Raw genomic sequence first — 17,085 nt, forward strand, 5'->3', positions numbered from 1 at the left:
GATATATCACGGTTAATTTACGATATAAAAATAAATGCCTTTGTGTAGTACTGAATTTTAAAAGACTCAATAGGCATTCAACACTAAGAATCCGCAGTTCAACTTTATGTAAGCCTGTGAGAACACATTAAATAATTCCCATTAGTTTATAAGGTCAATCAAAGTAATCGTTGTTGACTTGCCTGATAAGAGACTGTATAAAGAAAGTAATAATATTCGACAAAGTATTTAGCGACTAAATGGAAAATAAAAGCCAAAATACGTTGTCGGTACGATATTTAGAAATTCAATTCCTACGTTAAATAAGACACAATATGTATCCATTGAAAAGATCAGCTGGTTAATGTTGTTTCGGGAAATAATTGCTGTTTATTCTGATATTTGTACAAAGTTGATAAATACACTATGTAGAATGTAGGTACTGATTTTTTTTATCATGTGGTGCATACAAATGATGTGGTAGTGCCAGTTTGTTTTGATGTACCAAGTCTTAATATTTCCAAATGTTTAGGAAATAAAAATCATATATGATATTGTATATAATAAGCCAGTCATATAACGCTAACAATTTTTTGAGGATTGTTATTTTCGGGGTTGTAGCGCCGTGTAGTCTGGCATAAATTTGCCGGCGTTTCAGATGTACTTGCTGCCTCCATTATCAGGGCTCTGATGAAGGTATAAAGCATATTTGAAACGCCAGTAAACTTCTACCAGACTACACGGCATAACAACCTAGAAGTCAGCCATCTTCAATTTAGCAGTAATTGAATTGCGCTCCCAGCTATCAAATTTTTCTGGCTTGTAAACGTTTACATAGGTAGGGGTTTCTCGGAATATGAAAAATTATTTTGGAGGTTCCCCCTCAGAAAAATACCCATAGTTTCCAAATGTATCACACAAAGCTACACAATACTCTACATATAAGTTTCTTCACTATGCTATACATTTACCCAAGTGTTACCACAAGGATCGTCTACATAAGAATAGCAATAGATCGCAGACGATGTAAAAACATAAATGTATGTTCATACTATTAGATTTGTTCATTAACTCTCGCCTATTCATCATCTTATTTACAAAAAAAAAATTGAAATCCAGTTTAAGTACTTACACTTATAGCTAAAATCCATGAACGTAAAATTTAATCGTTGTTTCCTTTCTTCTCAACTGATTAATTTGTTCATTGGAAAGTGATTATAGAGATTTTAAATTCTATGTACTAATCAGTAACTGCAGTTTATGTCCCACGAGATGGGTATAGTCTGTTAAAATTAGTATTACTAAACTGTCAATTTTTAAGAAAAATATTCATGAAACATCACGTCAGTTATCTTAACGTTCATTTATAATTATACGACTCATGTGTACCTAATATCTTCTTTCAGTGAGGTAAATCCAGAACAATATTTCACAGTGTGAGTTACCTCTATAGTAGCGTATTTGAATTCGTAGGAAAGTTGTCATCGGATTGAATTCTGACTGAGTTAAATGTTACATCAGCTCGAAACATTTTAATTGTACAATTATCAACTTTCCCTTTCCTCACTTCCTTTCATCCATTGTGTGGGTTGTCGACGGTGGTCTTCTGGGTTGTGACGCTACATGGCCTTGTAGGTTTTTGACAACGAATCACCTCCATCTTCAGGGTGTTTTCGGATAATTCTATGTAGCTTTCTCCGACATGCATTTTCATATAGAGACCATGCGTCAGGTATCAAAAATGACTTACCGGTGGTTGAGCCGGATCAACGTGTTGCTCTGACGGAACTAACACCCATAGGCCAAGCCGTTCCGTCGCCACCACTTATCACAGCCACCCCTATCGCACTGTTATTAAGGTGCTGCGCATGCGTGTGTCATCTGAAACATAAATACCACTCAAAATCTTGACTGGAAGATTTTACTACTAATTACGTCTGTACCTGCACACTATTTACTTAAGCCCTGAATGGAAATCAGTACCAGGATTACAAATAACATCAGCGCCTAAAATCGTGAATTATGAAAAATAGATATAGGAATTCGGGCAGCAAATTATTTATTCAGTAAAAATTTTTAACCTACAAATACAGTAGATTTCGGTTAATTGAGCCATCGGTTAATAGGAGCAGCTATTTATTTGGGAAAAATCTTAAAGAACTAACCTTTTCAACTATTTACGCGGAACTTTGCGTAATTGGGGCAGCCGCTTGATTGGGCCAAAGTGTTCTAGTCCCGATGCGTCCCAGTTAACCGGAATCTACTGTAATTATAGAATATACCTCGATTCAAATAGCCCTTACGCGCTACGCGTACCCTCTCAGGCGATGTAGATCGTTAAAACATTATTTATAAATAAGTACCACGCCCTTTCGACGTATTGGGAGTGTGGCGGCATATATCCACCAGCTCTTAATCTCGGCACTAGATGTAGGTGAATGGTTAGCTTATGTCCCAGCCACTTCACTGCCTCGAAGAATGAACCGCGGTACCAGTTGGATAGGGAGGTCGGTGGGCCTTGCGGCGAATGGAAAAATACTGCCGTGCTAGGAATCGAATATCTGAGTCCAGCCTGTATCTTAGACGTAAATAAATACATATTTCAACTACGCATGTTATGATTGGCAGCAATGAAATGGGTTTGGAAGTGGGGAAAAAATTAGTTCGAATATCCTCTTATTTTCTGTTTAAAGCCGGATTAACGAAATGACGTAACGATGCAACGTTGATTGTTTGTTGTTAGGTTTTATTGGAGCAGAAAATGAATGCCTTTCACTTCTCCCTTCCATGTTTTGCCTCTCGGTTACCCCACCTTTTTCTGGCCTCTGTAACTCCAGTGTGTCCTTACATTATTTTTACATCTATCTAATACAGATATCACATACCAGCGTTTTATTTCGAAAGTATGCACATTTGTAATAAATGCCCTAGCCTGACTGCGAAGATTTCTTGTATTTTATTTTAACTTCCAAATAACTGGGACTGCAAACATAATTATTATACAAAAGAGAAGTTATAGAAAAGCCTTGTGTGGGTGTATGGCTGATGGTGAAAATCAGAAACTAGATAAATGGGTTTAGATCTATCTGTATAATAGTAAGAGTTTTTGCCCCTAACAGAACACACAACTTCATTGTTGTCAGATGTAAGACAGCTTTAATTCGTAGGTGTAAGAACAGACTGACCACATGGTTAAGTCATTGTACATTCTACACAACAATTTTGGGTCGTAGGTCATCCTGACTGAAGTATTCTTGGTTTCACTCTGATGTTTGAGCCGTATGTAATACGGATAGACAAAATTGTATTTAACAAAATAGCGTCTTTATTTATTTAAAGTTCAGCGTAGTACGTAATCATTCGTGCTTTTAATCTACCTGAATACATTGTGCAGTTGATACAGCAGTCTAAAATAACATACCAACCAGTCATTCGCGGAATATGTAGCTCGAGACTAGGAGAAGTGCAGCTATCATGAAACCCTACTTTTCGGTAGGTCCGTCTTGCCTTTTCGTCATGTATGTCACACCCGCAACAGCGTATATTTCGGTCACGTACTGTCCTTTACCCCGCGATTGCATGTTAAGTTACAAGGACAGCCACACGTCCAAAAACGAGCACATTATGTAACCAAAATTTAAAATTAGGTTATTTCCGCATCAAAGCAACATAACGGTTTAATGTAAATTACCTTCAAAAATGCCGAAATCCTGTAAACAAATGTAAAGTCACTTTAAGTGGAACAAGCTAATATAGGGACACTTTTAACAAATATGCTAGTGGACTATAATTTATGTTGGAAACGTTTAAAATGTTTTTAAAAACGCCAGAACCTTGGTGGTTCTGGAACACGTACTAAATTTTTTATTTATAAAGGCATAGATAACGACTACGGTGATTGTAAGCACTAAAAATGGACTCACAAAAAGTAAATTATTCAATTAAATAAAATATATAGGTAATATATAAGACCAAATAACACGGGAAACGGGATTCAAGTGTACAATTTAAACCTGAATAATATGGACAAAATAAACAATACTATATTTTGTATACTCATAAAAGTATACGGTTTTGTTTGAACGATTTTAATGCGGTTATAAATATTAAATCGGAAATATATAATGTTTTCGGTTTCAGTACAACACGCAAAACTTCATAGTCTTCTATGGCATCGACGTAGCGGTCATTATCGCCCCTTTTTAACTATAAGAAATCGTTAAAAACAAAGAAGATACAGAAAAAGTCATTAATAATACACTAAAGTTAACGCATAATATTTAAAATACATTTTTCGGATAGACGAGGGGGGTCCAACTTTTTTCCTCGTTCGGGCCAGAATAGTTTTCCTGTTGGACCCACTGGCCAAGAAACCCTTACTGTCACTATTTTGCATTGTCATTATCTTTAATAATACTCATTCAGAAATGACAAATTACCATTGCACATACTGAAATATAAATTGTATTTAAATGCGCACTAACTACTATAGAGTTGTATATTATTTTAAATTTGCTCCTGCAACAATTATTTTTTCAAATCCTTAAGAGTAAAGAAAATAAATGGGTTTTCACTAACTAGTAACAAATAAACAAATACGGTCCGGATTAGAAGTGGTCGCGGGCCGCCAGTTGGACCACTCTGGAATAGACCATTTAAACCAAAATATGTGTTCGTCGATCTGATCGGCAGAATTGTTGTTGATATGAGACAGCTGAATGCGGAGAAGTCTGTGGTTCGATCTCGGGTTGAGAAAGACTTCACAAAAAAATGTCGACCTTGAACGTAGACCGCGGGCATTTTGGTTGTGAAACAAACTTGAATCTTGAAGAGCCGTTATTGCACTCTAAATGTAAGCCACTGAAAATGTAATGCCGTAGAGGTGTCTTGTGCCTTGCGTGTCAACTGGAGGACATCGCTCAACTGAACATCGAACAAATTAATTCAGTAAAGCTCTATCGGGCGATCAAACTCGTTTAATCGGTGTAAAATCCGTTTCGGAAACAATCATCCCCGATGACAGTTCTTAGTGCACACTTCCAGTAGTAATGGACGGACAGAGAGTCTCTGCACCTCGTGCAAAGGGCACATGCAAAGAAATATTTCTTTCAGATGCACCTAGTCCGTGCTGTTTGCATTAACTCGGGTCTCAGAATCTTTTTTAAGTGAATATTTCGTTGTTTCTAGGGAACGCGAGGTAACGGAGTTGCGGAAGTGACAGCCTAGGCTGACCGACCGGCCAACCACATGTGTCGCATGTGTAACGCGGTGAACTGTATTCTCTGCCAAACCGACGTCCATTAACTTCAGCACAGCGAAGATTGAAAGAGTACATGTGGCACGAAAGTCAGAATTATAATGGGCTTCTCTCTTGATCAGAACTTTTCATTCTTGTTTTTGCTAACGGGATGTAGTCCTTGAATGCCGTTAATTAATCGAAAATGGATAACAAACCAACTCACTCCAATAAGCAGTCTTCTTGAGAAGTTGATAGTGGTCCTGTTGGTTAAGATATCTCCCACACACTCCCACCCTATTTGTTTAAGATCCATTTTAAGACTGTCCTCTTCCGAGGGGTGTCTTCCCTTCAGGCTTTCCAACCAAAAATTTGTACACATTTCTCATAGCGTCAATGCATGCTACCTGGCTTACGTAAGGAGCGTGTAGAAGTGTAGGACAGTGGTACTTAACATTTTGGTGCTGACGGTACACTTCGTACTTGTTTTCGGCACTCTAGAATTAGAAAAAAATGGAATTTAAATTTATAATAAGAATGCACCTATTAAAAAAATTACTGTAACTTTTTCTTGCAACAAATCTGCCCATTTTTAGGGACACTACTTATAACAATTCTTTTTCTCAATGAAATTGTTTCCAACAAAGAATACTACACTCAACAACACAACTTGTGTAAGAAATGAGCAACACAGAACTTTGCTCACACAAACGTTGGTACGTTGGTATTTACTGTTTGTGGCAGACTCTGTTAACGTACAAATTCATTTGCGACGAGGGGTGGAATGATGTACCTTGACAGCCACTGTGTAACACAATCACGAACAGTATTTTTATAACTGCTACTAACGTTGTCACTAATTTTTGCTTCCAATTTTCAACTAAAAGTTTGTTGTTTGTTTTAACGAATTACTAAAATATTCTTATTTATGGATAATAATGTGATATTAATAATTGTTCGATTTATTAATTTGCTTATTTAATTATATATATGACGTATTGTCCAAATCTGAAATTTTGCATACTTCAGCATCTTAATTTATTGCGGATGCAAAATCGGGTGGACACCATTACAACTTTTTTCTTTGTTAGCCAAATAAAGAGGGGTTCAAAATAATTTTCATTTCATATGAAATTTCGTTAAGTTTACTCTGTTACACAAGGCACAATCAAGAATGACGTCACTTGGTAACAGGGTTGTGTCTTGTAGAACAAAATTGAAAACAGTTGATTAACAGTTCAGTATAACTTGTGAATAATGAATAACGACTTAACGTGTCTGTTAAGTCTGTGATTGGAGTAATTTTGTTGAACATGTATGCAATAATACAATGAAAATGGTACTATTTAACATAAATCGTACATTGACATAAACCAGCTAAATGAGATAACATGCTGGCCGTTTGGCTGTATTTGAAAGTGAAGGATCAGTCAGGCCTCAAAATCATCACACGTACACAACAAACAGGCATACACTATTTTTTTAGTAGGCAGGATTTGATGTTTTCACGGCGGTGAGTCTGAAGATGACTGTCTTCTGGGTTGTTGCGCCGTGTTTTCTGGTAAACGTTTACATCATTTCAGAGGTCCTTGCTGCCTCCATCATCAGGGCAACAACCCTAAAGGCAGCCATCTTATATTTTCTAGTAAATCAAAAGACTAAGGCTGATTAAGATGCAGTTTTTAGAGAAGAAAATTTTTAACTTTGGATTATATTTCACAGCCATAGTGTGGGTAATAAGCGTGCATACATATAACGCAAATTTGTAGCAGTTTATATGTTTACCTACGCGGGGAATAATTATTCAAAATACTAAGACAGATTTATGATCTACTTTAAGTAATAAAATTCCAAGCAAATGTATTATAAAAGAACTGTTCAATTATAAAATAAATAAGAATGCAGTGGTCAAAATCGATCTTATTACAAATTAAAATTTTCCAGCATGTTTCACTTTCGTGATGACTGCTGTTGCTTTAGTTAATAACACAAAGCTACAGTTTTTATAAAACTTGTAATAAATGATGACATGGTCAACGCTGTTCGACGGAACATACAAATGTCCCAAAAATATGTACACGCACAACCATTTGATATGTCAGCATTGTGTATACATCTTTTTGGGACACCGTACTTGCATAGTTTTGATTATTTTCGTTGTCGTGAAAAATAAATTATTTATACCGATAAAGGAATACGAATTTTTCAAATGTGTTCACAAAGAAATGAAATTTATCACTCGTAAAACGAGGCGGATATCGTCTGCTTAAAATGGTGTATTTTCCGCTTAAGGCAGTTGTATTCAGAGGGCACCAGAGTTATTACAGAATGTTTAACGATGAACATTCCACTGTCACATTGTCCCACGTTTGAATCTCGGTTCGAATTATCAAATTCTGACCAATGTGTTTCGTGATATCCTGTCACTTCATAAAAATGCCGAAATAGTACCATCCATAGCTACTTTATTTCACATCCTAGTCAATTTATGATTCACAATTCCAGTAATAAGCTCATCTGATGCTGTTTGAAAAATAAACACACAGTACGTCCGGGATCCTTGATTGTGGAGCCAAATTCCAGATCGCATTTAGGCTACCGCAGGTTCTCCAACCTTCGATGGTGCCTTAGTGGTTATAACATGACGGCAGGACTTGTTTAATTTCTTTTAGTATGTTTCTCGTTTCTCGACTCTGTTACCTTTTACTTTTTATTTGCATTGTGTGTAGCTATCAATATTGTATAGCGGAATTGCATTAGAATTGCAGCAACTAGTTTTTACCGCTCTGATCCTGTCGAGTAGCATAGTCGGTGTACAGTAACTTATGCAAACAACCTTTCGTTAAATATCGGCCATCCAGCAACAGACTCGAAACAAATAAGTTCAAATTCAGTACCGACTAGCTCCACCTGTGCTTTCGCGATGTCGTCCTCATTATATCCTGCTGAATGGCAGTTGTCCTTTGTACAGCCAAATCCCGGCTGGCTCTGAGATGAAGTTACAACTAATAGCCGAAGTTTTAATTATAGGCTGACTGGTTGGACCTGCGGTGCACTTTAGGAACAGCCTAGGTAAGTTTGAAATAACCTAAAAGAGATGCCAAAACCTACTCACGGAATTAAAGGATTTTATTCGCTTCCTCTAAGCGTTTTAAAAAATGTTGTTGTAGCATACACAGAACTGAAACCGTTTCTTAACCAAATTGTTTTAAATCACCTGCATTGAAATATGTCGCCAGTTTCAACCATCGAAAAAATGCAGTAATAATTTTAAAATATGTTTCTTAATTTTATAATTTTTAGTCTCTGAAGAAGAATTGTGGAACCTGTTTCAGTGGATTTTTATAAAATAAAATGGCGTTGCAAATACAGATGATCTGAAAGTGCATCGATTTCCTGTCCTCTTCATTTCGCTGTACGTTTCATTCTATCAGCTTTACTAACAGAGTTGAAGTATTACATTATGTGTTCTTGCATTATCAACCGTAAAATCGAATTAGGTGAAGTGAATGCAAGTGGTGGTAGATGAGGGTCTGGAAGGAAGTTGTCGTTGCATATTTAAAGGCTGTATCTTAATAATCGCGTTGTGATATTGAGGAAAACTACAAAATACCGTATTCTGAGTGACTGGTTACACAATCGAGATTCTAACAGGTTTAGATTTCGAATACAAATGTAGGGCATTTGTGTTACACCAGCATGTTCCGTAGTAACTTAAGATCCTTAGAAAAGGACGAGATGTTTAACTGGGAAACCAAAATTAAGAATAATAGTCGGATTATCAGCTGTAATGTGTATTGGAGGGTGGTGTCAGACATGAACGTGAAATGGGTCTTAGCATTCAAAACATGCTATAAAACAAGGTTATATTACGAAATTATCTTGTTAAAATATCCTAAAAAATACACCAATTTAAATTACTGAACCAGTTTTATGTTAATAGTGTTGACTTGAATTCAAATGTAGCAGTTGAGAACCTCTTTCTGGGGAAGAATGTTTATGCTAAACACCCAAGTCAGACGAAAACAAATTTAAAAACACGAAACTAGCTGATCAGTGTCTGCACGGTCTTAGAATGGTTAGACACTGGGACAGCGGATTCGAACCGCTGTCTGGGTATGAATTTACTTCCATCTTTTCCTCCAGTATTTTGATGCTCCATTATTAAGATCGCCGACCATTTCTCGGTGAGAGGAAGCTAGCAGGAACTTGTAATTTGTACCGCTCACCATAGAATGACTGTCGAAAAGAGAAAAATGCGAATTGAAATCGATTTTCCTCTCACATGTGATGTAATCTACCAACTGGCTCAAGAGGATATATCGAGAGAGTGTGACAAATGAGCTGGCAATTTAAAAATCAAGCATTTAAAATTCCTTATGAATGTTTTAAAATCCTCGCGGCTACCCCAGAAAACTTCCGAGGTAACCAAGGTGTCCGCGTGCATACTGCTCGCGATCCTAGCTCCAATACGCCATCCGAAAAGTCCTGTTTCTTGCCTGATTAAGGATTTAGATCTGTACAAAGAGGATTTCCAGGATCAAACAAAAAAATTTACCTCTGTTAACAACAATAAAATTCATTATTGCTTGCTAACTGGCAGTTTTCCTTTCATGGTGTATGTCGTGTTCTTCATGCCGAAAACAGGTTTTCGTTCTTCCTGATTTACTCCTTCGTTCCGGGAAACATTTGTTTGAAAAGGAATCAAAGTTTCGGAACAGCGCTCTACACACCGCCTTATACAACGCACTAGCCGACAAGTAAACAGTTAACTACAAATTTTACACGCTTACAACTGATCCATTGCGTTCACTAGCTACTGTTTGGATGACGGATTGGATGTCCCCGCAGAGACAATGTTCTTTGTCTTCGCCACTGATGTTGACACCCTTAATACTTTATAGTCCAGCGGTACTACATGCACCATCTACTTTAACATACACTAATTCTACATCTTGACATTACAGTGCATTTATGGGTTTAATATGAATCTCAGAATAAACAGTAGTAACCATTAATTTTTGTAATAGAGACTTTTTTTTTGCTGTAGAACCGATTTTTTAAATATTATAATGAAGATCTTCAAGCTGGAAAGGGTTGATGTCATGACGAAATTCGTGCAAAGTAGTAGCCCATAATCAAGAAGTCTAGGCTGAGTGGTTAGCACTTTCTTTGGTGGCTGGTAGTGCAGGGTTTAGAACAACTCTCCTTTTCGGCGCTATCAGTTGAGAAAGCGTCTTTTAAATAAACTAGTGACAAATAATAGAAAACTACAAGGATATAATTCTCACATGTTTAGTTAGATGGCTCTGTGAGCAAATTGATAGCCCGCTCGTGTTGTAGAGCCTAGAGTTTGATTCTCTTCAAGATTAATAATTTACTGTCCAAATCCAGTGCCTTTTATTAGTCACGATGGAAACTGCAAGAATAAATACTTTTCTCTCTCGCTTAGTTTAGCTTTACAACACCTGTTCGAAATTCAGATTTAGGCTTGCATCTTAGACCTGTTTCTTCGAACAAACGTTACTTGGCAAATTTCTGAAAACTAACAGTTCGATTTCAGTGACATTATCACGGACACGAGAAAATCGCTCTATTATAAATTTAATTAGAAGGCAGAATTTTCTTTGGACTCTTCGTAATAATCTCCGATGTGAATCATGCAAGTTAATAAAATTTGGTAAAACTGCTGGATTGATTGTTGATACAAACTCAGTTCGCTAGTAAATGTATTTCTTGTGTGAAACATTAAGGTTTGTGACCATATTTACAAAATTTCGCCATTCGACCTGTCTCGAGACAATTACTTCAATTTCCATACTTCACACTGTTTCACTCTAAGTTCCATTTTGATCCGACTATAGGGCGCGTGCGTTTTATCTCTATGCAGGCACCATTTCCTGAAGAAGCCTCCCGTAATGTCAATTTTCCCACTGTTTATTTAATTATACAGTCCTACGTCCAGATATATAAGCCACGGTGGTCTAGCGGTTAGAACGCTGGCCTTGTAGTCCTGGGGTCTCGGGTTCGATTACCGGCGGTGCCCGAATTTATAACTTGTGTTGGGCAAGGCCGTGGTCCAGGCAACACGGAGTTTTTCTCCGGGGGCTTCCCCGGTTTCTCCGTGGCATCCCAACAATTACTCCACTCACACACAGAAGAAGGCAATGGCAAACCACTTCTGGATCATCTGCCAAGAACGTATATGAACAGGTCCCAGTCCGAGAAAAGGATGGAAGGATCCTGTTCATATGGACCTCTCGTCAGACAGAATATTAAATAAATAAACGTCCAGATATTGTTAAACATTTTACTACTTGATATTTTAGGTTAAGCTGTCCATGTTGGTCTTATGGGTCGTAACGCTATGTGAACTTGCTTCGGAGAAACATACTGCCACCAGCTTCAGGAGTGAAGTGACAAGTCTGCACGGCGTCACAGCTCAGAAAAACCAACATGGATATTATAACAATTAATGGCGTAAAATTGTTCTTGTGTGCAGCACCACGTCAAAACATTGTGCGGGGGAGGAGCATATTATTTCGTTACGCTTATCACTGGATAGCTGTGGGTGGTCAACTTGACGTTTCGACCACTGTATTTCCCATTAGGGTTCTCAGGAACGGTAGCGGTAGAGTGCGATACAGCGGTTTAAATGTATGCAACGTTAAATACAGACGTGCTCGTTGAATGCGGGATTCGCCCGCATATAAAATATCAATTTCGGTCTAATATGAGTTATATTTCATTGCAAACCCTTACTCAAATAGGATGAATGAAAATCAGAATGAAGTCACACAGTCCAAGGGTTCGAAATCCTAACCCACCAGTACGCTTTCAGCCCAAGAATTAATGTCCAGCAAATGAGCGGAAAAGTTTTAGGCCTATATCGTACGTAGTCCGACAAGGGAAAAGGATTTTTCTTCTAACCTCTGCATCCAGACGGACTCTGGGGCCCACCCAGCCTCCTATCCAATGGATACAGGAGGTTCTTTCTCCGGGAGTTAAGGACGGCCGAGGCTTGACGCTGACCATTCACTCCATCTAGTGCTGAAGTAAAGAACCAGTAGGAACTATACCACTCCCTCCCCCCCCAAGCTCCTACATGGCATGTAACGGGACACCTTTTAATACGTACATAGGCCTATGAAGTGTTCGTATGGATTATCCTGTTGGTTTCAGATTATTGATCTCTTGAACATGTTACTGAACCGGTCTGTGTTGGCATCTTCTAGCTGACTCGTTGGAAAATAATTTAAAATAAATCCAAGTCTTTAAATCAATCCACGCTCCGCAGTAATAACTAATTTCACATCCACACATCCAAATTACTTTCAGTATTCAGAATGAAAACACACTGAAACAAAAGACAGTTAGCTCGTCAATAGCCGATGTGCATGCACTTCTATAGCGCCTACAAAGCTCAACGATATTAATACGAAATATCTTAAATTCGCAGTTTTCGTAAATCTGATCGTAAAGCTTTTATATTTCTGGGCATCAGGGTGCCGTCAGCTATTGAATTAGCAGGTGTGCCCGTTCGCTCGCAGTTTCTATTACCTTACAGAATGTAATATATAATTTTAAGTTTCAGTTTCATTGCAGTAAATTGATTTAAAGGACCAGTTTTCGTTAAAACCTAATTTAACTTCTACTCGCCATGTTTCTGAGTTCTTTGACAGCCTTTAATCACAGTACACACGATAATTATGTTAGTTACTCTTACTTATAAATTGTACTCACTTTACTTCATGTTAGGGCATAGAAGAACTTTAACACATATTTTCAGAGTCATTTGGAAGATTTTATGATACTCGCAATGTGGCACTCCCGTTACAAAAAAATTATTATGTAGGTCTGAAGGTTTAATTTGTTTTAATAATTACTTTTAAGGTAATAAATTGACTTATGCGCATATATTTTTTAGCTTCTCCACAGATTTTGATTAAATTCGGCGTTCGTCACTTTTGTTTATATAAGTATTAGTAATATGCGTGTTTAAATCACCTAAACAGCAGACACGCCGTTTATAATCGAAACACACCTCTTTAATTTCACACGCTAAGGTCCTTTTATCCGTTCTTGTAATTCTTAAATATCGTTTTATTTCCCTTACACGTGCTATCAAAACGACAGGACGAAGTAATTAATTACACAAGTTAACAAGAGAAAATAATCTTCTAAACTCGCTAATAAATTTTGCTTTCCAGTTTTAAAATCTTCAGTAGCTTATCGTATAGGCGACGAAATTAACAAAATTAAGACACAAAGTAATGAAGATCTCACGAAAAGTCTTATGCCTATAAATTATAAATTAAAGATCACCTTTTCATGTATCACCTCGAAAGGACGAGTTGCAAGAAAGAGTCGCAAAACCCAGACGATCTGTAACTCCGTAAACTTACAGAGCGATAATCGGTCCTATATCCTGTCCTCCGAAACACGTGGTGCGGCTGTCAAGCGGCAAGTACTGTCACCATCCTCACTGCTACGGATTCGTCGGAAAACTGCGTTCAAGTAGGTGGTGCTGCTTGCGACGACGACTGTTATGATGATGATGATGATGATGTAAGAGTAATTCCTAGCAAATGTGCTCGTCGCTAGGTCACCAGAACACTCGCAGAAGTCCGGTCTACCTCCACGCCCATTGCCCGTTATCAATAGGCAGGTCCCCTGCCCAGAAGCGGATAGGCCGATGACCAAACACGGTGGTCGATTATTAATTAAAGCGTTACAGAGCACTGTCGTTTGTGTTACACAAGTCTGAACACATATACAGAAATGTAAGGTGTTAAAATGCAAGTGTTGGGTTCCCTAATCGTGAATCGTTCTGCACGGTTTCACATGTGACAACGTGATACAACACGCGAGGGTTCAGCTATAACGAGGTAGGAAAGGAAAAGTTCCCTCGAATAGCGTAGGTCTAAAAAATTTATTTTCTTCGAAATCGTTGTTCGTATTTCAGACAACTCATGAGTCCGAAAGGTCCAGAGGACGCAAGATTTCGTGTAACAACTGCCTTTTATCTCTGCGCTCGTTTAATGCGTAACTTTTTAGCACCAACGGCGAATAAATTCTTTCCTTTTGCTTATTAAAGCTAGGAAAGATGATAATGAAATGAATAATACGCAAATGTGTAGGACGGTGTGCACTGGTTTCATGTGCCTATGTATAAGATCCGGTGGTACGCGGTAATGAACCTTTGAGTTTCATAAAGAGCGGGAATGTATTGACAAGCTGAGCCTGGAGAGGACTCTGCCCCATAAAGGCGTTAGTGATTTTGTAAAGTCGAGGATGATTGTGGCTCGTGAGATAGGAAGGATAATGGAGAAAAAGGTACTTATCACGTCATTTATTTTAAGAGGGATGCTGTAAGCCAAAGTGGTCGTTCTACCTGCTGAGATCAGGATCCTCATAAACGCTAACTCGTTATACTTGTGAAAGTGGTTCTGTTTGAGGCGGTAAATCCGCTTACTTTCCAGAATAATGCGCACTTTCTGTGGTTTTACTTCTCTGTGCCATCTGTTGTGCTTGGGTTTACTTGATGCGATATTGAGAAGTATCTTTGAGAAATCATACTTAACGGTCTGGGCGTTGGCTTCTCATCGCGGAGACCCGGTTTCAGTACCTGTAGACTTCAAGTGAGATTCATGGTTTACGAATTGGAGCAAGTATTGCACGTAGTTCTTTGGTTTTCCTTTGCTAATTATCATTCCACCATTGCTCCATACTCATCTACATCGCCCCTAAAGGTGTGCAGAAGCCCTGATCAAAAAGCACATTATAAATTCCGGGCCTTAACTTAAGGGATTTCTTCTCTGACCCGGCATTTGGTTAGTCTCAGAGTAAAGGCGGTTTAGTTTAGCTGTCTCAGAAATTGACTCTTCACATCTGAGTTTATTGCGTGTCATAATATGAGCAAAAGAAGCCAGCAATTTTTTAACACCATAAGTATTCGTACATTAACAATTTTACTTTAAGCTGTACGTTTATGTCTCGTCAACAGAATGCAGAACTTAATTGTAATATAAAGTTGGCTAAAAAAATCTTTGGAAAATATGGCGAAGTTCAAATATTTGTGGAAGACAGCAACAAATTAAAATTATACTTCAGAAAAAGTTAATACATAATTTAACTCATGGAATGATTGTTTCCATTCCACTCTGCGATTTTGTCTTGAAATTTAAAGATTAAAATTATACAGTACTGTAATTTAACCTCGTGTTCTCTGTGTGGGTATCATACCACGTCTGTGACCCTGAGAATAAAACACTGATTGAGAGTGTGTGAGAAGTGAGCGCTGAGAAGTGTTTTCCAACCTAGGAAAGAGAAAATAACAGGTAGCTGGACACTCTTGTGTGTATAATGAAAAGCTTCGTAACTTGTGCGTAGAACGAGAATGTACTGTAGGCCTACATGTAGCACGCATAGTTTGGATGAGAAGTGCATGCAAAATTTTATCAGGAAAACCTGAAAGGAAAGATTGCTTGTTAGACCAAGAAGTAGACGGGAGGATAATAAGCTTATTCAATTATGTCTTAAAGGGGGTACGAATGTGTGGCTGGGTTACAGGTGACTGTAGTTTCCAGTGATGGACTCTTTATCAAGATCGACTTAGCTACGTTTAAGTTAGTTACAAGGAAAGTATTCGTGGAATTGCATTGCACCGATTAACCATTCAATTAATCCTCCCACTTGTCTAAACGAAATGGCTGTTTCACAGTTAATTCAAAAACGAAATAAACCTCATACGTGAAGAGTTAGAACCTAACGCCTGAATTTAATTTTGATCTTTATCAGTTCTGGAAAACGACTTACCGCACACAAATCGGTTTATGACATTCAAAGATGAGAAAACATGCACACGTTTTGTTTGTAACATGTTTTGATATGTTTTTTAACTAAACATAAGGAAAACTACTCCATGCACGTAAGCTTCTTAATAGGTTCATGTCAAGAACTTTACAGTCTTCCATGAGATATAAAAGTTTAGGCTGTGCCTTGTTTACAAGAAGCCGCCACTGGACCTGATTTACGCAAGATAACTGTTTGACTTTTGTGTCTCTATCTTTCATTGTTTTTTTACCAAATGTAACCGAGACTACTAGTGGTGACACTGATTCATCTTCTGCATCGTATTTCGTACTCCACGTTCTCACAAACAGTCCAATCGTTATGGTGGGCCAGTGGTTCCCAAATTTTTAACACTTCTCCAAAAATTAGTTTTCTCGGACGAACGTTCATACCAGGTATGATATTGGAATAAACGAAAACTGACAAACTAACTTGCTAACTACATGAAGCAAGTAGTAGGTTACGCTCAGCTAGTAAAGAAATTCCCTTACTTTTATGGAAGTCTGATATCCAGCCAGCGGCCCCTATTCTGAGCCAGATGAAACCAGCCCACACCTTCCAACCCTGTTTTCCGAAGATGTATTTTAATATTATTTTTCCGTGCGCCTACGTCTTCGGAGGGGTCGTCTTTTCAAGCCTTCGAACTAAACTTGTCTCGCATTTCTCATCTCCCCCATCCCATCCTCCTTGATCTTCTTCATCTTCCCGCCCCTTCATTACTCTTACGCCTTATTATGCTACTCAACACCTTGTTCTCTCACCTGCTCATGGCGACTGTTACGGTAACAGTATACACAAGCGTGATTAACATGGCTCATTACGTTATAAGTAGATCGTACAGGTTTGTTACAGTTGTTCTGTCCTTGTTCCTCTCACATTGTGATCTGACAGCAGTTCTAACGGATTATAATGGCATTCCAAACTCAAAATTGTTAAATCATTTGTAAATTGTATGCCACCGGTATTCTTTTTGGACGTTGTGACTTGCGAATGCGAAGTACATACTCATATTTCAT

General features: G+C 38.0%; 1 protein-coding gene across 3 annotated transcripts in view; it reads right to left on the reverse strand.

Annotated features, from left to right (window-relative positions):
* Window positions 1-13,948, reverse strand: part of LOC110837475 (uncharacterized) — a 72,403-nt gene extending 58,455 nt beyond the window's left edge. Inside the window, exons 1-2 of one of the 3 annotated variants that reach the window (XM_087343629.1) lie at window positions 13,541-13,948; window positions 1,730-1,860 (exon numbers count right to left, since the gene is read on the reverse strand). The gene's annotated coding sequence lies outside the window, so the exon portion shown is untranslated. The remainder of the gene's footprint in view (window positions 1-1,729; window positions 1,861-13,540) is intronic. The other 2 variants (XM_087343630.1, XM_087343628.1) reach the window with 2 other exon arrangements.
* Between the last annotated feature and the right edge of the window lie 3,137 nt (window positions 13,949-17,085).

Source organism: Zootermopsis nevadensis, unplaced genomic scaffold (assembly GCF_977971745.1).
Source record: "Zootermopsis nevadensis isolate Lab colony 2312 unplaced genomic scaffold, Znev_1.0 Znev_ptg000006l, whole genome shotgun sequence".
In the NCBI taxonomy this organism is placed as follows: Eukaryota; Metazoa; Arthropoda; class Insecta; order Blattodea; family Termopsidae; genus Zootermopsis; species Zootermopsis nevadensis.